Below are 24958 nucleotides of genomic sequence, written 5' to 3'. Positions count from 1 at the left end.
TCATGCATCTGTTCTCAAGATTAAAATTAAATCATAGAGGGGAGACTACTTTGAAAGAAATGAAAGATAAAAGATTAACAATGGAAACATGGTGTTATCAATATTACAGCTATAACTATTTTGTCCATTTCCATTGGTTCCTTTGACCAAGGCCACCAGATGGGGCCACGTAGGTGGGACACCGCACACATCCAAAGGTGCCATTCAAATACAACCTTCCCTTTGTACCTGAGAGCACATTTCAATTGCTTTTCCAGGTGATACTGCACTTCCCCCCACCATCCTCCTTCAGAGTTTGAGGAATAGCACCTACCCTGTAGAGTCATTTATCTGCTAATCATGAATTCAATGAAGGTATACTGAGGACACACTCTGTGCAGGGACAGGGCATACAGAAGTAACAGAGATGTAAGTTTTCCCCCATACTTTCCATGGCTGGGGAGAGAGCCCCGGGCACCGGCAAGTAGACTACAATGTAATGAGTGCACAAGTGGGCGTAGGTACAAAATGGTACAAGGGGGTTACAGCAGCTCCCCCTGATTCGCAGTTTAACTTTTCACAGTTTCAGTTACCCATGGTCAACTGTGGGTCTGGAAGCATATGATCCTCCTTCAGACATATCATCAGAAGGCCAATAGTAGCCCAACACTATGTCACAAGGCCTGTGTCATTCACCTCATTTCCTCTCACCAGGCAGGCATTTTATCATCCCACATTATCACAAGGAGTGTGAACACAGTACAATCAGTTATTGAGAGGGAGGGAGAGAGATCACATTCACATAGTTTTTGTCACTGTCTATTGTTTTAACTATTCTATCTCGGTCTTAGTTAGCTACTTGCCTAATTTATACATTAAACTTTACCATAGGCGTGTATGTGTGGGAAAAAAAGATAGTACATATAGGATTTAGTACAGTCCGTGGTTTCAGCCATCCACCCCTGGGGGTCTTGGTACAAATCCCCACGGATAAGGGGACACTACTGTATCAGCTTTTCCTTCAAAGTGGTGGTGGTGGTGGGGTAGAGGGCAGAGTGGTTATCAACAATAGCACAAAGTCAGAGTCTACTTCCCTTCAAAAACAAAAGCTCCCACAAGCACCCTAACAAAAAAGACTTAACACGACTCTGTAACGGGTTCCAGACGGCCAGAGAAAGCCAGTGGGGAATCTTCTTTTACGGCAAAAAGGGACTGGCCATTCTGTTAAGTGTTCATCAAACCTCTTAGGCAGGAGGAAGGATCGAAACTGCCCCCCCAACACCAGACCCAAGCCAACCCTAGCTTTGGAGTATGTGGAGGGGAGGAGGAGAAGAGACAGGGATCTAGCACTTAAGCCCCACATCCAGTGAATTTCAGATGTTGATTCTTATCTAACATGAAGACTCGGTTCTCAGATGATGGACCAAAATCTATCAGCTCCAGACAGACTGCTTCTCTTTGCATTGACATGTCCTCTTTCAAAGAGGCTGAAACTCGGAGTCAGAAGACTAGAGATGGACTCTCAACCCTGTCGCTTACTTGTTGTGAGATCTTGGGCAAACCACTGAGCCTCAACGTCCTCATCTATAAAATGGTGATATCGTCTTCACAAGTTTATTCTTTGAGCACAATACAACTTCGTTATTATTACATGCTATGGAATGGAGGTAAGATCTCAAGAGAGAAGCAGTGGCCCAGAGGCCCAGGTGGGGCTTGCATGCCCTGAGCTGCCTGTCCACCAGTCCATAAGGAGCCTCTGTAACTGTTGCAGAAAGGAGATCTTGCCCTGGAGCATTGTGCTACCAAGCTGGTGAGCTCAGCCCTTCCCTGGCTCCAGCATCTTAATTTGTAAAGAAGGAATTCTGAGGCTATCAGAAAGGAAGTCAGATTGTTTTCGGAAAACAATAGCCAAGTAACTACAAGTCATTAGCTTCCTCCCTGGGGCCTGAAATCCAGTTTGTCTGGGTAGCAGAAAGGTCTGGTGGCACTGTTTACTTAAAGACCTCTGGACAGGACCCATAAATTAATTCCTGTGCATGACTTTCTGGAATGAGAGGAGGTGAGTCATGGAAATGGGAGAACTTCTGAGAGCAGAGAAGAGATTTCTATTTCTTCAGAACACAGCTAAATCCCTGATGCTAGCCTGCCTCTCCTGGTGCCCAGTGGACATCTTCCTTTCAAGATGACTCTTAATAGGTTTCTTCCCAGAGCAGAAAACAAACAAACAAACACAAACTCTGTTCCTCTCCTTTTCCCTGAAGGCCTCTGGGAAGCTAGATGCTTCTCAGGCTGGGTGCTCTAGAAGTTTCTCTGGACAGGAATCCCCTCAGTGACAGGAGCAGACCCAAGTTAGGATCCAGAATCATGACTTCTTAGATGCTTGTCTCCACCACACAGCTATCAAGGACTCACAGATGACAGACCACCACCGGAGCTTGACAGGAACTTAAAGAGTGACTGTGCCAGATGAGGCCCCCAGTGGGGAGGCGGCTTGTCCCAGGTCAGAAGCAGAATCCAGATCTTTCAAAGAATTAAGGAAACCTGGGGACTTCCCTTAGGGCTGAACAGGCCAATTAACTGATAATAGATCCTCTGACCTCTGTTAGGCCTCTTAGCTGAAAGTCCCTGGAGCGTAACTTACTAAGAACTAGAGAAAAACATGATTGCTTGACCTCTTTAGGTCCTGGAACAACTTGTCTCCAAGAGCTTAGGATGGCTCTAGATCCGGAAGGTGTTTGAGAGGAGATGCAAAACTCGCTCTTGAGCTCTTTTTAAACATCTCTGGCCAAATCATGAACTTGCTGATTTGGACTTTAGCCAAAGGAGCTTCTATTACATCCATGGACCCCTAGAAGGTTTTTGGTGAAGTTCATGGGGCCTAGAAGCCCTTGCATTCATACACAAAGCTTTAGGGAAGAGGGATCATTGTCTTGATCTGATTCACAGAGCACTCTCGACCCAGAAAAGCTTAGAGATTACCGCTCTAGACTACTGCTCTACCGCCAAGAAAGGTCATTTTTCACCAACCTCCAAAGTAATTGAAATGGCTGACAAATCTAACAGAGGCAAGCATGGCCTACTCCCTCCCTGGCCTAGAAGTCTCTTACCAAATAGGTTGAAATCTGTCCCACAGACATGAGGTGAGTTTCTCAGTTCAGACTTCACCTGTCAGATATGGAAAGGCCCTCTGAGATCAGGTTGTCCGTTCCTTTCTTTTATAACTTGCAAACTCACACAGCTACCCAAGGCCAGCACCCAACACAAGTCATCAAGTTGACACATAAAATTCACCACCACACTAAGCAAAGGAGTGCTGAGGAAGACATAAATCACTAGCATAACTAGGGAACCCTGGGCAACTCCAGCCAACTTGATCAATGAGAAGTAATACTCATTAAAAAATGAGTTAGTGGTGCCAATCTCCAAGAACTCTTCGGTCTTGAAAACTGGGTGCCAGGCTACCAAATGGAGTGTAAACCAAAGAATTTGTCCATAACTTTACAATCTTTCACAAACTAATAGGGATTTTTGAAATACTTAGGGAATAAGGAGGAAAGGGTCAAGTAGGTCTCCAAACCGAAAATGGCTGTGTCCCAAAGCTCCAATGTAACCTGGTGATGTGGCATTGGGAGTATGTTTCCCCATAGAAATAACGTGGTAAAGGGTAGTTGGCTCCCCAGGCTAGCCCCTAAAAGTTTATTTAAGGCATAATGCTGCTTAACTACAGCGTGGAGAGTACTGGAGACTCTAACAACCTAGTTAAGATGGTCTCAGGATGGGAAATAATGATGCCAAGTTCTGACTAGGGACTCCAGGAATACATCCCCTTGGAGTTTCCGATTGAAGAGTCTCTGCCCCACACCTACATTGAGGATGGCCTCTTCCTGCCTCCTTCTCTTCATAGCGAAGGGAAATAACATTTATTGATATCCCAAGTTTCTTAATGCAATGACTGACCTCTTCAGCAAAATCCCCTTCATAAATGAATCTCTGGGCCCAGCCACAAATAGAAAGTTTATTTTTTCCAACACTTACGGTGTTTTCCAAGTATCAAAAGTAAAAGTATGTTATGGTGAAATTTTTGGTAATGCAGAAAAAGTATAAACAGGACTTAAAATCACCTATCATCACTGTGACAATATTGATATCTATTTTTTACCCACCACATTTTTATCATTATAACTTTTACAAAATAGGAATTGCATTATGAGCATTGTTTTCTAATTCACTTAACAATATGCCAGGGACATCTTCTATGTCAATAGATATACATCTTCTTCACCTTTTTAATGATTATCAGGAGTATAGTGACGGGAAATGACACCCAAAGGCCATACAATCTGCTGGTGCCTTTTCTCTGCAAGAATGTTACCACCACACTAGAATTTGCAAAGATTAGCATCTGCGTGCTGTGTGGTACCCCCTAGACTGATATATCTCCTATGCCCCTTGCTAAATCCTTGGGTTACATAGTTTCCTACTCTTTGGATTTACCAAAATTCATTTCACTCCCTAGTATTGGGCATTTCAATATCTGTTACTAAAATATTACTCGTTGAAGGTAAATAGCACCCTTTTAAATTTCTAAGACAATGTAATTTGGTGCTGCTGACACATCCCCCTCTCTGCCCCAAGTGAGTTACTCTGAGTTACTCCATGTGATTCTGAGTCCTCATTTCAAAGCCTTGCAAGCAGATCGTGGGAAAAAACAGAATTTCTGAACAAAACAATTTAAAACAAAACAAAAAATACTAGGTTCCCCCATCCAACCAACCCCTTCCCCACCACACATAACACACAAAAGGAAGTGTGCTGGGTGAGTGGTGAATAAGTGGAGATAAGAGTGACCTTGACAGACCCTGAGAAAACCCTGCAAAAATCTTGAGAGAAGATTTCTATGGGTAAACATGGTAGAAGTTTAAATCCTGGACAACAAAACCAAAGTTTGTAAAAACCCTCTCCAACCCCCAGCCCTACCCCCACCCCCACCACCCATGGAGCCTACTGCCCCCAGAACAACTATCTCCTGTGCTTCTTGCCTCCAGTCCTGCCCAGCTCTCAGTAAGCTTATAAGGGTCTGGAATTGAGTAGCAGCTATGCCCATGGAGGCGAGGACATGTGCAAGACACAAAGGTTGATGGGGTAGTGAGAGCCCGGGGACAAAGGTGCTGATTGGGGACTCAGGAGATGTGAGCTCAGATCCTAACTGACATATAGAGCTGAGTGACCTTAAGAAGTCACTCTTGTTCTTTGGCCCTCAGCTTCCATGTTGGTAAAAAGAAGAGATTGGGCTAGATTACACTGACTCTTCCTTCCAGTTCAGTGTCTGTGATTCTAAGCAATTGGTTTTCTCCATACCAAGCCAAAGCTTGGAAGAAACTGAAGTTTGTCTTGGGTGCCTAACTATATCTACTCTTGAAGCTGCTCTCTGGGGAGCACAAAATATGTCCCAGACACTTTTTATTCCAGATGGTGGCACTGTACTGAAAACTCAAGGGTACTCCAGATAAGGAGAATGGAAATGAGCAAACACTTGGAGGTGTGTTTCAATCAGGACAGTTTCATCTGTCAATAGCAGAAAGCCCAGGTGCATCCAATCACACTGACACTGTACTGTGGGAAAGTCAAGGATGACTTACTCTTACTTCTCCATTTATTTATTCGTTTTAAAAACCCACTGAGTTTTGTACTGTGTTGGGAAATACATGTACAGGTGACTCAAACATGGCCTCTATATTAAAAAAAAAAACAAAGCCTAGAGTGTCATAAGGTGTCGGGGTGCCCAGACCCCTCTGAGAACCAGATGAGGGGTGTAGGCATGTTACCAACCAGGCATTCCATGGGCATAGAGATCTAGTTGGAAGAAAAAGTCTGCCTGGTTTAGATCACCATGTGTAGGAGGATATCCTGATATCTGGATTGAGGGAATTGGACAATACATGCTGGAAGTTGGTGGCAAAGACTATAAAAAGGATCAAGATGGAGCTCTGATCTGGGAGGAACATTGAGTGGAAATCAGGAAGCTTGCTTGTCAGCATCTATTCACCCTACACACAAGGGTAGAGAGAGAGAAAGTCACATTCCAGGTATGGCTTATGGACTGTGGATGTTCAAGTGACCTCTTTGTGATGGTCGAAGTTCAGGTAGACATGAATAGGAGGGAACCATGACAGGTGACTTCAAACAGGTAACAGTAACAACAGCAACACCACTAACACTTACAGTGCCAGACCGTGATCTGAGTCTTTAATACATGGCGGCTCATTTCATCCTCATAAAAACTCTGTGGGGTGAGTGCTAGTGCCCCCATTCTACATAGAAGGAAGGCAAGAACAGAGACCGTGTCCAGGGTGACCTTGTCTAAGGTTGGTGGTACAGCTCGGATTTGAATCCAGGCAGTCTGGTTTCAGTGTCCGTTGTGCACGCAAACACAAAATCAATCACATGACGATGTGATAAGTGCCACAGCAGAGCTGAGGTCAGAATGCTGTAGGAACCGAGAATGGGGCAAGTCATGACCATGCCAGGGGGCTCCACAGAAGAAATGACATTGTGGCACATCTTGAAGAGGGAGTAGAAGTTCTCCAGAAAGAGAAATGGGGTGAAGTACATCTCAGGCAGCATGAGACAGCATGAGCAAAGGCATGAGGTGAGAAAGTGAGATGGCACTTTCAAAGACCAGTAAATAATTCTACCTAGCTGGACCAAAATGTATGGGGAAGCTTGGCTTGCAAAGCAGCCAGAGTTTGGGGCCAGATTTTTAAGGGCTTTGCAAACCACATTAGTTTGTCCTGAGGAGAGCCAAGGAAAGGGATGAATCAGGACTGTCCTCCAATCTTCAGGGGTTCACAGGGTGATTTCTCAGTTGCCCTATCCTGGATCACTCCCAATATAAAACCACTTCTGCTTTGGCCACCTGCTCCCTGCTTTTAGCTTCCCTACCCCCTGCAATTACAGGTGGAACTCAGGGCTGGGAACTTAAGTCCTACTGCCAGTCCAGGGCTGGAAGGACACATAGCTTCTCAAAGGCAGAGCTGGGCAGGACACCCCAGTAGCTTTCCACCATGGAATCCTGGGCTCCTCTCTCACCATGCAATCCCCAAATCCAAGAAAATCCACAATGGATGCCACCAAATAACTTATTTTTCTTAGACTCTCTAGAAAGAGCCCTAATATTAAGCCCCTTAGTCAGAAGGCTCCCTTGGACTTTATAAGTGATGGGATGAATAGACATTGGAACTTGACTCCCCCAACAACTTCCAGTTCACCAGCAGATTCTCATTCTCTCCAGGGTACCCCTGCAGCCTTACCAAACATCATGTGTCTTTCAAGTCACTGTGTCTCTATTTCCAAAAGTTTCCCCTTCCTCGAAATAGACTAGGATAGACCTACTTATAGGTCCCAGGCGACCTGCTCCTTGGTGCCTCTGCTGACCATTGAGAAAGAGGCTACTAGAGGTCCTGTAGCCTCCAGGGCAGAGTGACACACTCATGGGAACATCCAACAGCGGCCCCATAGCCTTCAGAACAAGGCATGTCACAAAGAACTCTAAGCGCAACTCCAATGCAAGCTCTGTCCCTTGTGGCTGTGTGAACGGGCAAGGCCGTTAACCTCTTCAGACCTGAACATCCTCCTTGTAAACAGGTATTCCTTTTGTGAAAAAAAAGACTGTTCTTCCTATGACAAATCCATCCCAATGTTGTAGTGAAATGATGTGTTCCAAACTGCGAAGTGCCATGCAACCGATATGATTAATCAGATTCTTGCTCTCCACACTGTGGGGAAAGCTCTTCCTATGAGTAGAAACTCTTCAGGCTTGTCAGTGGCATGTCAACAACCAGGAACAGCTTAGCCCAGGGACTTGCCTATGACTCTAAGGCAGAGCAGGCAAAGTGCAGAAAGTATGTCTGGTCAGCTTCTGCATAAGCCTGGGTGGGGACCGGCAGGGGAGGCAGGAAGTTTTTCCCACTGCTATTATTTCCATATGCCTTTATGTGCCATTCTCCTCCTGACCCCAGTCTCAACCCTCAGGCCCACGTAGTCGGGTGGTGCTCAAAGACTCTGGAGTCCAGAAGCTGTTGGCATAGACCCTCCCCAGTGTTGAGGGGAAGCAGGTAGATTTCAACCCAAAACCTTGTAAGATGTTTACTTGTGTTTTACTTTTGATAAAATAATGAGGCAGACAAGTTGAAGACAGGTTTGGATCTTTCCAGTTTGATCAGTTTAGACCACAAAGAGCAGCTTGGCCTGACTGGGAAGAAGTCTGCAGGTAGGACAGAAGGAAGCCGGGCATACTGAGCCCAGAGGAAGGAGGGACACAAATGGAGCATCCTGGTATTTGAAAGATTGGCACTAAGAGGAAGATCTGGCTTATACTGGGCAGCTCAGAAGAGTGGAGCTGGGATCCATGGTAGGAATGAGGAGGAAGAGGAGGATGACTCACAGGAACTTACTCTTACTGGAAATCTAAATGCTTCACAAGTGTTATGACATTGAATCTTCACAACGATAGCATGAAATGGTTACTATTATTGCCTTCTATTTTACAGGTGAGGAAACCAAGGCATAGAGGCTAAACAGCTTGCCCAAGCTTCACAGTGAGTAAATGACTGAGCCAGGCTCCGAATCCAAACATTGTAGTTCTAGAATCCTATATAAGCTTTCTGCCTAGTATGACAAAGTACTTTCAGAGTTCACCAATTTAAAAAAAGAGACAGAGAGAGCTGTTTTATGGAAATATTTAAGCCATGACTAAGGGGCCATTTTCATGGGATGCTGGCTCAGTAAAGATTTTTTGGCAGAAAGTATCAGAAACCAATGCTTACTACTTTGGGCTTGGGGAGGAGGGAGAAGGGTGCTTGGTGGGGGGTAGGAAAATGGAAGGAGCAAGAGAAGAAAGATGGAGAGGAAGAGGAAAATGAGGAGGAGGAGGGGACATTTGTTGGAAGAATGTGGGGAGTGGAATGCAGAATAAAAAACACTTCTGAAGATCCAGAACTTGAAGACCAGAAGAAGGATGGCTAGGATCTAGGGAATAGGAACTGATTAACCATTTCTTCGGGGCACTACCCAAATGAATCAGCTCTAATGGATTTCTGTCTTTTTGCCATTCTGCTCAGGATTCAAATTCCAGGAAAGAACATTCCCTCGGCCGCCTTGGGAAAGATTAATGATTTTTTAAAAATCACTAATATTTATGGTGTGCTTATTTTCTACCAGGCACTGTTCTAAGCACCATATTTACACATGTTTTCTTCTCACAATAACCCTGTGAGGCGGGTACTATTGTAATTAAGAAACTGAGCCACAGAGAGTTTGAGTTATCAGTCCAAGTTAGCACAGATGGTCTAGTGGTAGAGCTGGGATTTAAGCCGAGGCAATGTGGTGCCACCATGTTATGTGTCCTCTAATGTCAACAGGGAAAGAGTAAGTCCCTCAAAGCAGAATTTTTGTGTTGATGAAAGAGGAGAATGGATGTGAAGAGATAAAACCCACAGATGTTCCCTCATGGCTGGGTCCTGTTAGAGGGAAAAGGTGACTTCCTGCCAGGAATTCCACATTCAAGTCTCCATGCTTACCCTCTGGCCATTGCCAGGGGAAGACAAAAGCAAGCAAGGAGCGAAAAGATAACTAAATATCAGATGTACAACAACTAAGCTGTTAGATATCTACAATGAAAGGACTGGATGAAATACAGATATACAGAAATACAGATATATTAATACAGATTAATAATTTCTGAACAGGACCCAGCCAAATAACAAAATTCTGAAAGAATAAGAGCCACGCCTAGGGAGGGCAACATGGAAGACAACAAAGAAAAGATGCCAAATATGGAAGAACTTTGAGAAACTGAGATCAACTGGAGAAAAGCAAAGGCCAATTTCTCACAAGTAGTAAAAACGTGCTGTGAAGCTCTAAGTATTCCAGGAGGCCGGATTCCATGGTGGTTTGGGGGGAAAATTTAGAGTCAGGCTGCTGGGGTTAAATCCTGCCTCTGGCACCGTCACTTGTGGTCCTTTGGCAAAGTTGAAGGATCCCTCTGAGCCCCGGTGTTCTGATCTGTAAAGGTTTAATAATGCCTATGTCGGAGAAGGTTGTGAGGATAAAACAACATGTGAGGATGTGTTAAGCACCGTACCTGGAGCAGAGCAAGTGCTTACTAAATATTAGCTACTTAGCCACTATTTGTTAGCTCCTGCAAGCCCACCACGGTCTTGGGACCAGCACACAGGGGCCCCTGGAACCAGCCCCATTTGGGGAATCACAAGCACCAAGTCTATAACAGCAGAGATCTGGACCCAGCATGGGAGGCCAGGGAAGGCAGTGCTGGTGAACAGATGAAGGCATGCATGGAGGGGCCCTCACCAGGTAGATGCTCACGAGAGGGAGCACAGTCTGGTCTGAGAGTCGGGATAATGGAACACCAGAAGTGAGGCCCTGGAACAACATTCCACCTAAACTATAATTGTAGGAACTCTTTGTATAACTCTCAGAAAACCCCTTTGAAGTCTCCCAGGAGCCAGAGAACAGAGCCCTGGACTGGCAATCAAGAGCCAATCTGTTGATGCCCACTATGTTCTGGGGCCATGAGTAAGCCATTTATGCTTTCAGGGTCTCAAGTTCCTTGTCTAAAAAAACAGGGGCAATGATATCCACTTCAAATTACTATAGTGAAGAGTAAATGAGGCAATGCACGTAAACCTCCTGGTGCATGGTAGGTACCAAGTAAATAATAACATCCCTCCCTCCCACCCACTGGTATAAAAACACCCACTGATATAAAAACATTAAACAGGGAGTTCAGTGGAGCCAAAGAATAAGGAAAGTGGCTACTTTTTTTAAAAAATTTTTAATGTTTATTTTTTATTTTTGAGAGAGAGAGAGAGAGAGAGAATGAGCAGAGCAGGGGCAGAGAGAGAGGGAGACAGAATCCAAAGCGGCTCTAGGCTCTGAGCTATCAGCACAGAGTCCAATGCAGAACTCGAACCCACGAACTGTGAGATCATGACCTGAGCCCAAGTCAGACGCCCAACCGACTGAGACATCCAGGTGCCACTAGTGGCTGCCTTTTGAACTTAATTTCCAGAACATCCTTGCATTCAAGTGAATCCATATCTTTTCCAGTCTCACAGTCCAGAATGACCTCTCCACTCCATCCCATCCTGCCTTGTCTAACAAAAATCTTTATCCTTCAAGGCCAAGTTCCACTATCACTACCACAAGGAATTGTTTCTAGAAATTCCCTCAGCATGTGACTTATTCTCCAATTTTGCTCTTATTTCCCTCTGCCTTATGCTATAACCAATTCTTGAAGACAGAGAAAATGTCTTACCCATTGTGGTGTTATTCACAGTCTAGACTACACACACATTTTTTTTAGCACTTTACTTTCATGGGGTCTAGGGAGCATCCCGCCCCCTGAGTTCATGTCTCTGTCTGTAGCAACACCTAGCGTGTCCACTTTGGCCTCCTTAGTACTCCCCAAGAAGGGAGGAGGGGCTATTCTAGTTAGGAAATTTGAGAACAAGGGCCAGCCGTCCAAGGCCAACTTGACCATTCAGTACAGTGGCTAGGGTCCAAATACTTGTAGGGATCCACAAAAAAATGTTTTAATTTCTTTTAAATTCAGAAGAAAAAAAAAAAACTTTTTCAGGTTAGGTCCAAGAAAATGTTTTAAAATGTAATGCTAAAGTAATGTCATGCTACTATGTTCATCTTTATGCCAATGCATATGTAATTTTTAGTATCTTTTATGGAAGCAGGGACCCCTGAAGGCAAAAGGGCCTATGACCCACAGAAGTCATGGTGCAGCTCTGTGGGCATGGGTGGCTCAGATCCTTCCCCTCTCTTCATTCCCTGCCTGCCATCATTTAGCCCCTCCTCCATTCTCACCATTTGATAAGGCCATAGCCATGTCCAGTAACTGGGAAGAAAGTCCCACTATTGTTATATACCCTAAGCTAAGCCTTTGCTCTTAGGCTCATCAGTACTAAAAGCAATATGTGGACATCCTTCTGCCTGGACTGGACTGTTCTCACCCATTTTTCCTAACTTGGACAGAGGAAGGGGATGTCATTTATTTGGACCCTTGCGATCATTGTATTGATCCTTTAAATGACCTTGCCAGGTAAGTATGATGTTTATTCAACAGATGAAGACATAAAGAACAGAGAGTTTTCAGATTTGAGTCAAGGTCAAGCAGTTAACAAAAGGATTTGGAACCCAGACTTTTGGACTTCAAGTTAAAGCTCCTTTCTGCCACTACATTAATTAATTGAGTGTTGAATCAAAATGGCCAGAGGATATTTACCAGGCACCACAGAGCTTGGTTGAGATCTTCCCAAAATTGTTAACTTGGCAATTAGAAGCTCCAGCTGAAACCTTCGACATTTGCCCTCCCCTTAACAAACACTTTATAAAGTTCCAATTCCATTTTCCTGCCATGAAGACACTTCATCAGTTGGAATATATTTTGACACTCTCCTCTGCTATCTTTGTAGGAACATATGGGGGGGGGGGGGGGGAGGAAGGTTTTTCATATACTAGAGTACTTGGAATTAAAATATAATGTTTGATTTTCATGGAGACAGAAATATGAATAATAATGTACCTTTTTGAAATTAAATTTCTATTCCAGGAGGCCAAAACTCAAGATAAGCCCTTTCTACTGTCTGGCCCACAAACTTGCCCACTGAGCCTTGGAAGGGAAAGAGGCTTTGGGGATGAAACTAACAAACAGCCGTTCTTGTACTCTTATTCCAAGAAGACTCTGTCTTGTTTCCTCTCAAACTAAAACCCAGTAGATCAGTGGTCAAATTTCGAATCCTCAAATATTTGCCAAAAGAAATGTTTTGGGAGAAAAATATCTCTCCCAATTTCTTTGCCAGATGAAATTCCAGTGTTGTTAGGCAAGATGAAGTACATGATTTGCCAGAAAGGAGTCCCTAATTTCCACCTTGAATTTGTGTGCATTTCTGCCTCACCTTGTTCCTATCCACCAACCCCAAGTAATTGTTAAGCTTGACTCACCCAAGTGCCTAGAGCTCCCTAACAGCAAAGATTTAGACAAGGTTTTGAGTAAGCTGGATTCTGTTTATAAGCTAGGCTTGTGTTCATAACATATTATGTTCATAATGATGAACATACAATGTTCATAATGATATTCATAAAATATTCTAGAATATGGTTTTGCAAATACAGGTGAACCACCTGGCCAGCCTAGGGTAGCTCTCTTTGGTGTGAGTACTATAAACTTTGCATTCTCTTCTCTCACTCATGTTTCACACACGTAATTAACTCTTCCTGTTAGACTGTGAGCCCCATGAAGGCCTTATTCACAGCTTTGAGCACAGTGTGTAGCTGTATAACAAAGGTTAAGAGCATGGGTTCAAGGGGAAGACAGACCTGGATTTGAATCTGACTGAGCTACATAATTCATTGTATGACTTACAGAAAGTGACTTCCTATTACTCAGTTTTCTCATCTATAAAATGGGAGTGATAATAGATCCTGCCTCATAGAGCTATTGGGAAGATAAAATTAGCTCACACATGTAAAGCATTTATTTAGTTTGGCCCCTGGTGCTTTATAAGTGCTTATTTAATAAGTATTCACTAGTGGTATTGTATTAAGCACTAAATGGGTATTCTGAGCAGAACTTTTAAAAATGAGACCAAGCTCAGGCAAGAGGAATGCATAGGTCTGGTCTCGTTAAGGGGGATTCTTCTCCAGCCCACAGGGGTATTGCCTGATTGGCTTCTGGGGGCGGGGGGCGGGGGTGGTGCCTCACCTGAGCCCACAGGGACCCATGAGCATATCATAAACGGTCCTGGAGGGAACCCCTCTTGAGATGCTCACCTTTAGTCTTCCCCTGCCCCACTCCCAGCACAGTAGGAACTGAGACCTTTTGTCCAGGGAGACTGTTCCAAGAAGAACCTGACCCAGAGCTAGGGAGACAAACCCCACCGTGGAGGAAGTGTGCCCCAGTCTCTCACCTGCCCTGGATGGATGCTCTCTGTGAGGCTATCAGCTCAGGGCCTGCCCCAGCTTCCTCCACTCTTGTTCAGCACTCACGGCTCCCCTCCCGATAGTCCAGCTGTGGGAACCGCTGCCTTCACAGCCTCAGGGCCAGCGCGGGGCAGGAGTGCAGCTTGGAGGGGGCTGTCTTTCAAATAAGGACTGAGGGGTGTGTGTGTGTGTGTGTGTGTGACTAAGATGAGGGACCAATGTAAGGGTACCCCAGTAATAATATAGTAAAACCCCCAACACAAACGTGATCAAATGAATTGTTTTTTCAAACTAAAGAAAAGCTATAGTCTATGCAAAGAAATGTGTTAAGGCACTCAGTTGTCCTCAAAGGCTAAACTGTCCCAACTCCAGACATTTTCTAGGATTTCCTAGTTGTAATCGGTCCTAGGAAATGTCCAAGAAGCCCTAGAACGTAATTGTAAACGAAAGTATCTAAAACATCGCAATTGCATTAAAGGTTTCTGACCTTCAGAGTTCTTTCTTTGTTTAGTTACTGCATCAGATATTTTGTTAGTTTTTCCTTTTAATGATTTTCTCTTTATGCCAATATCTGGGTTAGTATCTTTTAGACACTCTTCACCATGAAAAGGGCTTTTTTCTTCTGATTATATAAATAATACATGCTCAATGTAAAAAAAAAAAAAAATTCACAATATGTAAACCATAAGGAAAAAAGTACAAAATCACCTGAAATGCACTACCCGGAAATAATAACTATTAATATTCAATGATTATATCTGTGTAATCTATATATCAATATTTATATTTGTATAGATATATACAAATATGTGACTTTTCACAAAAGTTGTGGATTTTTTAAATTTATGAACACCTGTTTTTGCTTAAGTGCAGTGTTCTATATATTCCTGACATAAAGATCCAGGAAATAGGGTAGTATCTGATGCGTATCTCAGATTTATCTACCTATATATATATATAACTAGCCCTATGTATCATACAGTGTCTATAAGTAGGTAGAAATTTCTATGGCTAGCTATATATACAACTGCCTAGAGATCAGCTTATATGACATGTGTATTTTTATTTGGCATCCTAATATGAATTCCTACACCATCAACCCATCAACCTGCATGTGTCATAAAGAATAGGACACATCTGTGCTTCTAAAAGTTTAATGCATAATTTGTGATTTGTTACTTTACAGGTTAACCTGGCCTATGTCCCAAGGCACGTGGTGTACCATGGTTTACGGACCAAACCTGAGATCGGGAGGTCTTCTGATCAGGCGCTAAACCCAGGAGACTGTTTGAAATTCGAAATCCTAAGAGTGATCGTAGCTCAAAGGGAAGCAGAACACAGCCAAAAAATGTCAACTCAGAAAGGCACGTCTGGTATCAGCGGCAGCAAATCGCTCGCTTTAGGGATGACGAGGCTGGGACCCCGTGAAGTGGACCCGCGTACCTAGCGCGGCTGAAGCTATACTTCCTTTCCTGAAACATCATCCCACTTCTTTCCATCAGCTTTTGTTTCCTGTTACATGTGGCACCGCTGTCTTCCTCTTCTCCCAGAGTACACTTGCCCAGGAAGTACTTGCACCTTTTTGGTCCAGACATCTTCAGAGATTGAGTCAGAGGTGGAAACAGGGGAAGCAGGCTCCCTGAGAAATCAGATCCCATTACGTCTAGAAAGGGCAGAGGGAATAATAATAACATTAAAACAACGTGTAACAGCTCTACAACAATTATCACAACAGCCAGTCCATGTAGCACTATGTTTCCAACACTGTCCTTCCTACTTTAAATATTAATTTATGCAAATGATGCGTGTATATCATCTGATCCAGACAACGACCCAGTGAAGGAGCCACTGTTATTATCCCCTCCTTACAGAGGAGGAAACCGAGGCACATAGAAGTTAGGAGACTTCCCAGGATTATAAAACTAGCGAGTGGCAGAGCCAGGATCGTGAGCCCAGAAGTCCAGCTCTGGAGTCCAGCTTCTTGCCCACTAGCCCCCCGTGGCCCCTCACAGAGGCAGGAGTACAGACATGCTACAGTGGTATTGATGACATGGCAGAAGCAGAATTCATCCAGCCCTTGCCTTTGTCACCCACGTGCCCGATGAGCGAGCAGGGCAATCCTGGCCCCTCTTCTCAGTTTACCCTGCCTGGATCTGCGGCTCCTGCCCAGAGCTTCCGTAACTGTTTGTTGGCCCCCTTTCTCGGTTCATTGTTCCGTGTTTGTTTTTTCTAACATTTCATGAGAAGATCTTAAACCTATGCAAAAGTAGTCCAAATAATAAAAATAAATCCCCATTACCCAGCTCCTACCCACAAGTGTTGGTCCCTGGGCTTTAAAAAATACATCATTTATTTCATTTTTTGCCCTTTTTTAAATTTTTACTTGTTTTGAGACAGAGAGACAGAATGTGAGTGGGGGATGGGCAGAGAGATCGGGAGGCACAGAATCCAAAGCGGGCTCCAGGCTCCGAGCTGTCAGCACAGAGCCTGGTGCGGGGCTCGAACTCACAAACCGTGAGACCATGACCTGAGCCAAAGTCAAGACACTCAACTGGCTGAGCCACCCAGGCGCCCCTCATTTTCTGCCCTTTAAAAATATGTTTTCAGGGGCGCCTGGGTGGCGCAGTCGGTTAAGCGTCCGACTTCAGCCAGGTCACGATCTCGCGGTCTGTGAGTTCGAGCCCCGCGTCGGGCTCTGGGCTGATGGCTCAGAGCCTGGAGCCTGTTTCCGATTCTGTGTCTCTCTCTCTGCCCCTCCCCCGTTCATGCTCTGTCTCTCTCTGTCCCAAAAATAAAAATAAACGTTGAAAAAAAAAATTTAAAAATATGTTTTCATAGGCTGTATAACATGCTTATATATTAACACTGCCAGGCATTTTATGATTTATGGGTAATTAAACTCACATACATTGGAGGACACGGTCATGCGGCACTTAGAAAAGTGTGACTACCGGTGATTTATGGGCATAACTGACGTGTCAAAGCAAAAATGCAGTCGAAATATCTGGGTCCAGGCTCTGGCTCCACTGCTCACTAGTGCGATGACCTGCACAGGTCACCTCCCTTCTCTGAGCATCATCTTTCTCATCCATGAAATGGGGCTGGTAATTCTACCCACCTCTCAGGATTGTGTCCGGGGACGTGAAAGGCTTTACGACAGTAACAAGCCACATAGAGACGAGGAGCAAATCAGACTAATACAAGGTGGGTGTCTATGGCACCAACACTAAAAGCTGAAATCCAAGGCCGCAAAGGTCAATTTGAGGATCACACCAAGAGGCATGAAGTGGAGAATCATTGCCAACCGAAGTTACCTACGTGGGCTTTAAAACATGGCCCCTTTGTCCTTCCCTGGATATATGAGGTGGCTGCCGTCCCAGCTGGGCCCAGGATCCTTTCGGGTCAGTCAGTGCCTTATGGGCTACGGAGGTCATGAGATGACTGAGGAAAGGAGGCTGGGCCCCATTTTATCTCCCCAGCCCCACTACTTTTTGTAGCCTAGTTAGATGTCTTCTTTGGCTGACATCTCCCCAAAACCTTCAGTAAGGAATTCTCTGCTCCAGTCCCTAGTCCACTAGCTTGGCCGGCCCCAGTCACCTGGCCAGCCAAAGGGAATTCAGAGACAACCCTTCTGTTCTCAACACTATAGATTCTATTGTTTTGGGGGTTTTTTTTAATGTTTATTTTTGAGAGAGGGAGACAGAGCGTGAGTCGGGAAGAGGCAGAGAGAGAGGCAGACACAGAATCCAAAGCAGGCTCCAGGCTTCTGAGCTGTCAGCACAGAGCCCGACGCGGGGCTCAAACTCATGAACTGAGATCATGACCTGAGCTGAAGTAGGACGCTTAATCAACTGAGCCACCCAGGCACCCTGGGACATATATGTTTTTGATTACTTAAAGTATCCTAGGTGACCTTCATGAAAACTCTAGGAGGCAAGTGTAGATCTTCTAAATGAAGAAAGCAGGAGATTAGGTAACCCAGCCGAGGCCACATTGCTAATAATGGCAAAGAGACATCCAAATGTAGCACTGGGTGTTGTGGAGACTTTTTCTTTTAATTTTTTTTTAATGTTTATTTTTGAGAGAGAGACAGAGCACGAGTAGAGGAGGGGCAGAGAGAGAGGGAGACACAGAATCCGAAGCGGGCTCCAGGCTTCTGAGCTGTCAGCACAGAGCCCGACGCGGGGCTCGAACCCACGAACCGTGAGATCATGACCTGAGCCAAAGTCGGATGCTTAACCGACTGAGTCACCCAGGAGCCCCTGGATTCTATTGCTTAAATCATACTTACAACGTTTGCCAGCTACCCTCTGACACTGTGCCTTATTAGGCCAGTGACTGCTCTCACTCTGCCTCCAAGGACACAGAACAGGCAGGACTGGCCCCCTACAGAAAGTGGAGTCAAGATAGCACCAAGAATGGTTTCCACTACCAGTCGAGAAAATACCAGCATGCTACTCTCTCTCGATGGACACACTGCCACCCAGACGACACCCAGCCCTGCCCACTGCTGCCCAAACGGTCCCCAGCCTCCACTAATGTCCACCCCCTGGAGCACAACAGTCCCAGCCAGGCCCACCACTTATGTGAGGGAGCTGACCTCTGTTCTGAGGGGCTCCCGGCCTCTCACGGAGGAGACAGGGCAAGACAAATGCAGTCCCTCTGAATAATCACGCGTCAGAGGAGCAAATAAACACAGACAGACCAGCTGCCACAGCACAGGGAAGCCGAGAGTAATTGAACTTGTACGCATTTTAGAAGCCACTTGGAGAATATTTTTAAATTGGGATATTTCTGCCCCAGAGTCCCCCTGGGGACTTTGCTCACGGACATGCCTGACGCCTGAGAATGGCAACTTTCCACAAAGACTTATGTGCTGGGGTTACAAGGCCACATACTCTGTACGTTTCCCCAGTGATCAAGCCTGGCAGAAACCAAAACTGGCTGTAAGACCCAGGGGGCGGCCCAGTTATACGGGCTCAGGGCTTCGGGCGGCCCATGCTTGCCATATTGGGGTAGGAGATTTCTCTCCAACCCCGAAGAAGGACAAATGAACACCCTCGAGCCCAAAGGCTGTAGCCTGGGCTATTCGATCCGCGACCCCGTAGTCACAGGTTGCTGTTCTTATCTGCACGTGTGTTTGCTTGATGCCTATAGTACCTCAGCTCCTGAGAAACTACCAGGCTTAAGGCAAATGTGACAGATGGAAAAAACAGCCTTTAAGACAAAGGATTTAGAAGCTGCTTGTGGCATGTCCCGCAATTTTTAAATGTGTCATTTAAAAGGACCGTTTTCTTTATCATCACCAGACGATGCTTAGTAATTGCGCTTGAGAAACAGTGCTCGACAGCACATTTCTTGAGCAACTACTGTGTCAGGGAGGGTTTACCAAAGTCGATAAGACACAGTCCAGGTTTCAAGGAGTCCACAGGCTAGTGGGATACATAGGCAGTTGAAGCTGTCGTTTTAATTCCAGAGAGAGAACAAATACTTAAAAAGAACTGGTGTAGGGGTGCCTGGGTGGCTCAGTCGGTTAAGCATCTGACTTCCGCTCAGGTCATGATCTCATGGTTTGTGGGTTCGAGCCCCACATCGGGCTCTGTGCTGACAGCTCAGAGCCTGGAGCCTGCTTCAGATTCTGTATCTATATCTCCCTCTCTCTCTCTCTCTGCCCCTCCCCCACTCACACTCTGTCTCTCTCTCTCTCTCTCTTAAAAATAAATAAACATTAAACAATTAAAAGAGAAAAAAAAAGGAACTGGTGAAATGTCTGTGAGCACCAGAACAGAGTGACCGCGTGTGTGTGGAGAGGGATTTGGGCATTAGAACAGGCTTTGCAGAGGAAGTCAGGGCTGATGAGAGCGAGGCTAGAGGAGGTAGCCGAGCCCAAGTTGAGAAGGAACCAATGCAGGGGTGGGGTCGAGGGGTGGTGCGAGTGCTGCTTCCCCAAACTCAAACAGCACCACGCGCTTGCCCTGCAAATGCAGCTTGGCCGTGTGTTTTCTGGGCTCGCTCACTCTTCTGATCAGACTGCTATCTGAAGACCCTCCAACACAGAAATGCCGGAATTTCCACTCTGAGAGCCACCGTAGAATTTTCGGCAGAGGACAGACTTGTCTCAACCGGTAAATCTATCCCCGACAAACCACAGGGGGCGCCTCTTGGAAATCTGGATCTTCAAGGTTGCCAGGTGCCTTAATGTGAATTAGAAAAAGTTCTTCTTCAAAATACTTTATCCTGACAGTCAGAAGAGCATTGCAATATATTGCTTTCATTGGGACACTTCACTGCCACCTGCCAGAAAGTTATCATGATATACAAATCTAGAGCGTCTAAAATGTAAACAGAAACCTCTTAGGTATGTCATCCTACGCAGTGTCCAACCTGCACAACCGTACACGGCAATAGTAATTCAGAGAAGGGCTGACCCATGTGCTTTGTTAAAAATGAGGCTGCTCAAGGGGTGCCTGGGTGGCTCAGTCGGTTAAGCGTCTGACTTCACCTCAGGTCATGATCTCACAGTTTGAGTTCGAGCCCCACGCAGGGCTCTGTGCTGACAGCTCAGAGCCTGGAGCCTGCTTCAGATTCTGTGTCTCCCTCTCTCTCTGCCCCTCCCCTGCCCACGCCCTGTCTCTCTCTCAAGAATAAATAAACATTAAAAAAATTAATTAAAAAAAATGAGGCTGCTGGAGACAGGCAGAGATCCAGTATAGTAATGGTGGGGGGGAGGGAGGAAGAGTCCTCGCCGGCTGGTCCATAAAAAACATAATGAGCACAGACACTGCCCTTTGCCTTCTCTGACATCACCAGGCACTGTGGGTAGGCCTGACGCTGGGGCCTGGGAGCAATGCTTCCCTCCAGGCTTTTACTCCTTGTCCACTCACCCCCCACCCCAACCCAGGCTGTCCAGTATCATTTGGAGACATACCTCCTCATTCCCTTAGTTTTTGCTCAAATGTCACCTTCTCAAGGAGGCTGACTTGACCACCTTGTTTAAAATTGTAGGGGTGCCTGGGTGGCTCAGTCGGTCAAGCGTCCGACTTCGGCTGGGGTCATGATCTCGCTGTCTGTGAGTTCGAGCCCTGCGTCGGGCTCTGTGCTGACAGCTCAGAGCCTGGAACCTGCTTCGGATTCTGTGTCTCCCTCTCTCTCTGACCCTCCTCCGTTCATGCTCTGTCTCAAAAATAAATAAACATTGGGGCGCCTGGGTGGCGCAGTCGGTTAAGCGTCCGACTTCAGCCAGGTCACGATCTCGCGGTCCGTGAGTTCGAGCCCCGCGTCGGGCTCTGGGCTGATGGCTCAGAGCCTGGAGCCTGTTTCCGATTCTGTGTCTCCCTCTCTCTCTGCCCCTCCCCCGTTCGTGCTCTGTCTCTCTCTGTCCCAAAAATAAATAAACGTTGAAAAAAAAATTTTTTTTAAATAAATAAATAAACATTTAAAATAAAATAAAATAAAATTGTAAACCCCAGGGTGCGGGGGTGGCTCAGTCAGTTAAGCATCCGACTCCAGATTTTGGTTCAGGTCATGATCTTGCAGTTCGTGAGCTCAAGCCCCCATGGGGCTCCACGCTGACAGTGTTTGAGATTCTCTCTCTCTCTCAAAATAAATACATAAATAAGCTTAAAAACATTGTAAACCCCAGCAACACCCCCCCCACACACACACAAATTATCTAGATTTATACATCTTTTGACATACCATACATTTAATTTATTTCTTATGCTTATTAGACATCGCTTCAAATAGAAGGTAAGCTCTATTAGGGTAAGGGTTTGATCTGTCTTAAATCACCGTTGGATCTCCAGTCCTACAAACAGTGCCTGGCACATACTTGGTACGTAAATAATCAGCTAAGTGAATTCAGTGTCCTCCTTTTGGTCACCACCCTGCCTGTTTCTGAGGCCTACTCTCTAAACTTTGTTGATTCTGGAAGCTCTTGTTCTTCTGACGCACCCAGTGTGATTCGCCCAAGACCTTGAGCGTGACCCCGGGCCCCCTCTCAGAATGCCCCCGGACCCCCCTGGAGCAAGGTGCTGGACCCTATTAAAATGTTTCTGGAAGGAGAGAGCATGTTAAATGAAAGTCCAATATCGGCACCCTTCGCTGGATATATTGATGACATTCCTTCCCACAATAATATGACTCAACTGTAGCTATGTACCAAGTAGGCATTAAAGTCCCCATTTCACAGATGAGGAACATGAAGCTCACAGACACGAAGAAGCATGTCCCAGTCCCACAGGTAGAAAGTGTTAGAGCCTGGATTCAAATCTAGAACTGCCGACGCCCCAAATCTGGAGTCGGCTGGCCGTCTTCTCAACAGTAGTGCTACCAACTGAATAGCTGATGTGGTCGGTTCACACCAGAAATTCATAGTCAACATTAACCGAGTGGGCCCCATTTTTTTCTCTCTCTGTTACACACACTTCCAGGGATAAATCATTTTCATCGAGGCAGATGGTTTCCTATCTAGGGAATTGAAAGCAAGGAAACCAAAACAGAATCTGTCACTGTTTAACTTGAACTTGAGGAAAAGATGAGAGGGAATAAATCTCAGCCACTCAGATACTCCTTTGAGTAAGTTTGTTTCTTGCTCTTCGGCAAAGTGATGAAGCAGAGAGCTGTACTGTGGGCTGTACCCTGATTCCTCAATGCTTAGCCATTTGTTCAGTGTTTAAAAAAAAAGGGGAAAAAAAATTGAGACAGATGGGTCCAGAGGAGAAGGCACTGGCTTTAGAGAAAGGGTGCCAAGCGGGCATTGTGGAGAAGCCGTACCAAGGAAGGCACCAGGCGCCTGGGCCAAATTCCTTCCTTTACTGAATCACGACAGAGCACCTCCCACGTCCCAGGTTGAACCAGAGCACACGTGTACAAGAATACCCTTTGTTAAGAAACAAGTCCTACCCCAACGGAACTCTAGAATCAGGACCAACATAGTTGTCAGATCTACGGGGTTGAGATCAGACATCTGGAGAGTTATGAAAACGTTAAGGAAAACATTAATTTCATCTTTGCTGGGGGAAGAGAACTGTGTGCCGTTTACTCTCTGGTAAGTGGACAGCATGATCATACACAGGTGCAAACACCTCACAGTGAGAACCTGATGGTGACGCGCCACCCTTCCCAAGTAAGGAATTAGTAGTGACTCTTAGCCTGCAGTCCCCAAGAGACTGCCTCAGCATCTCAGTGGATCTGGATTTCTTGTCTTCTTTCTCTACCCAGATACTGCCTATCCTTTCCGGAATGCCACACTATGCTTGTCCCAGCAGCACCTGGGGACAGGTCACTTCCTCGTGTTGTGACCTCATCGAAGCTTTCAGGAGAAGCTCAGCGTCTCTACCTGCCTTGGTCTGAACGTACACGGAGTACTCACTGTTAATAAGGTTCAGAGGCCTTCCAAAACATGTGACAAACCATCCCGCCCACAGCCCTTCATCATCTTCGTGTCTCTCCCTCAGCTGCCTGCCTTCTGCCCCCCCACCCCCCCACCCCGGTTCTGCATGGCCCTCCCTACCTGTAATGTGACAATGGGGACAGGGCTTGCAAGCCCCTTGCAAAAAGAGTAATTGACAGGTTGGTAGGAGCGGAAAATGGGTCCTGTAACTAGAACACAAACCCCATGTGATCACCATTCCCCCCTTTGGCTGAGGTCACACGTCATCAGTGTCTGTCATCAGTTCATACACCAAATTTTATGACCCCAACAGGCTGTGCACTGAGTTCTGTGATACAAAGACGAACAGGACCCATCTCTGCCCTTGGGGGATCTCACAGTTTAGCTGGGGAGACACAGTAAACAGATGATGACAATCCAAAATGAGGAGGGCTCTCATAGAGCCCAGGGGAGAGGGCTTAGAAGGAACCATCTGAGCTGAGAATAAGGGAGAAGAGACATTGCAGTGGCCCTAATGACACAGTCCAGCCTAAGACCTGACAACTGCATGCTGTTCCAGCCAGGGGAGATTTGAGCTGCCCTCTCTCTGAGCCGCCCATGTTGTCAGCGTTCAGAAAATACACACACTCTAAGAGGGTTCCATTTCCAGATATTCCTGATATCCATCACTGTTTACATGGTGAAGTCAAGAATGCAGACATATAAATAAATGAGTTTCTCAGAGAGGGGGTGTCTCTGTGAGACGGAGAGCTGGCTGGGCCAGCAGCAAGACAACTTGGTCCCCAACGCACACTTGGAAAGCTGACAAAAATGACTTAGCACCCCTAAGTGATTCTCAGACGGGAACTGGGAACAGCAGTGACCACGCATGGCCAGTCCCCACCCAAATCTGGTGTCACAAACTGACGCAGGTCTCAACTCCAGCATTCTTCTTAAGACAAAGGAGTTAAGTTGATGGGAGTAACTCTTCATTTCCTCTGCATTTCTGTAGATTACTGGGAAATTGGAATCCGTCTGGGAAACAGTAACTCTGCCCCTGAGTTATGTTTTTCCTTTGAGAAAGCTAATCAACCTATATGAGATTAGTTTTCGTATTAGTGTGTTGGAAATTAATGCCCTTCCCACCTCCTTCATGGTATTTCATGAGGATGCCTGGACACGTGCATTAGGGAAAGTTCGCATGAAGGGTTTACAATGAGAATCTATGAAAATTCATGCTGATCAGCAGTTTATTTATTGATTTTTTTAGTTTATTTCTTTGTTTTGAGAGAGAGCGAGCGAGCAAGCATGTGTGAGGGGGGAGGGGCAGAGAGAGAGGGAAGGGAGAGAGAATCCCAAGCAGGCTCCACGTGGCCAGCACAGAGCCCGACTCAGGGTTTGAACTCACGAACCGTAAGATCATGACGTGAGCTGAAACCAAGAGTCAGGCCCTTAACTGACTGAGCCACCGGGCGTCTCCGAGCCGTTTATGATCACCCCCTGTCTATGGTGTTAAGTAATAGAAACAGAAGCAGTACTTTGAGTTCAGACCCTAGCCCTGCCGCCTACCTTCACACCTACCTGTGTGAACAGGTT

General features: G+C 45.7%; 1 long non-coding RNA gene across 2 annotated transcripts in view; it reads left to right on the top strand.

The window, feature by feature from the left end:
* LOC121021814 (uncharacterized) overlaps nucleotides 1-15706 on the top strand; it is a 100645-nt gene extending 84939 nt beyond the window's left edge. Inside the window, exons 3-5 of one of the 2 annotated variants that reach the window (XR_005786692.1) lie at nucleotides 8529-8576; nucleotides 11961-12109; nucleotides 15176-15706. This is a non-coding gene — a long non-coding RNA (uncharacterized LOC121021814). The remainder of the gene's footprint in view (nucleotides 1-8528; nucleotides 8577-11960; nucleotides 12110-15175) is intronic. The other variant, XR_005786691.1, reaches the window with a different exon arrangement.
* The last annotated feature ends 9252 nt before the right edge of the window (nucleotides 15707-24958 follow it).

This window comes from Herpailurus yagouaroundi, unplaced genomic scaffold (assembly GCF_014898765.1).
Source record: "Herpailurus yagouaroundi ecotype Mexico unplaced genomic scaffold, PumYag 322, whole genome shotgun sequence".
NCBI lineage: Eukaryota > Metazoa > Chordata > Mammalia > Carnivora > Felidae > Herpailurus > Herpailurus yagouaroundi.
Note: the sequence above shows the minus strand (reverse complement) of the source record. Positions and strands in the feature narration are given on the sequence as shown.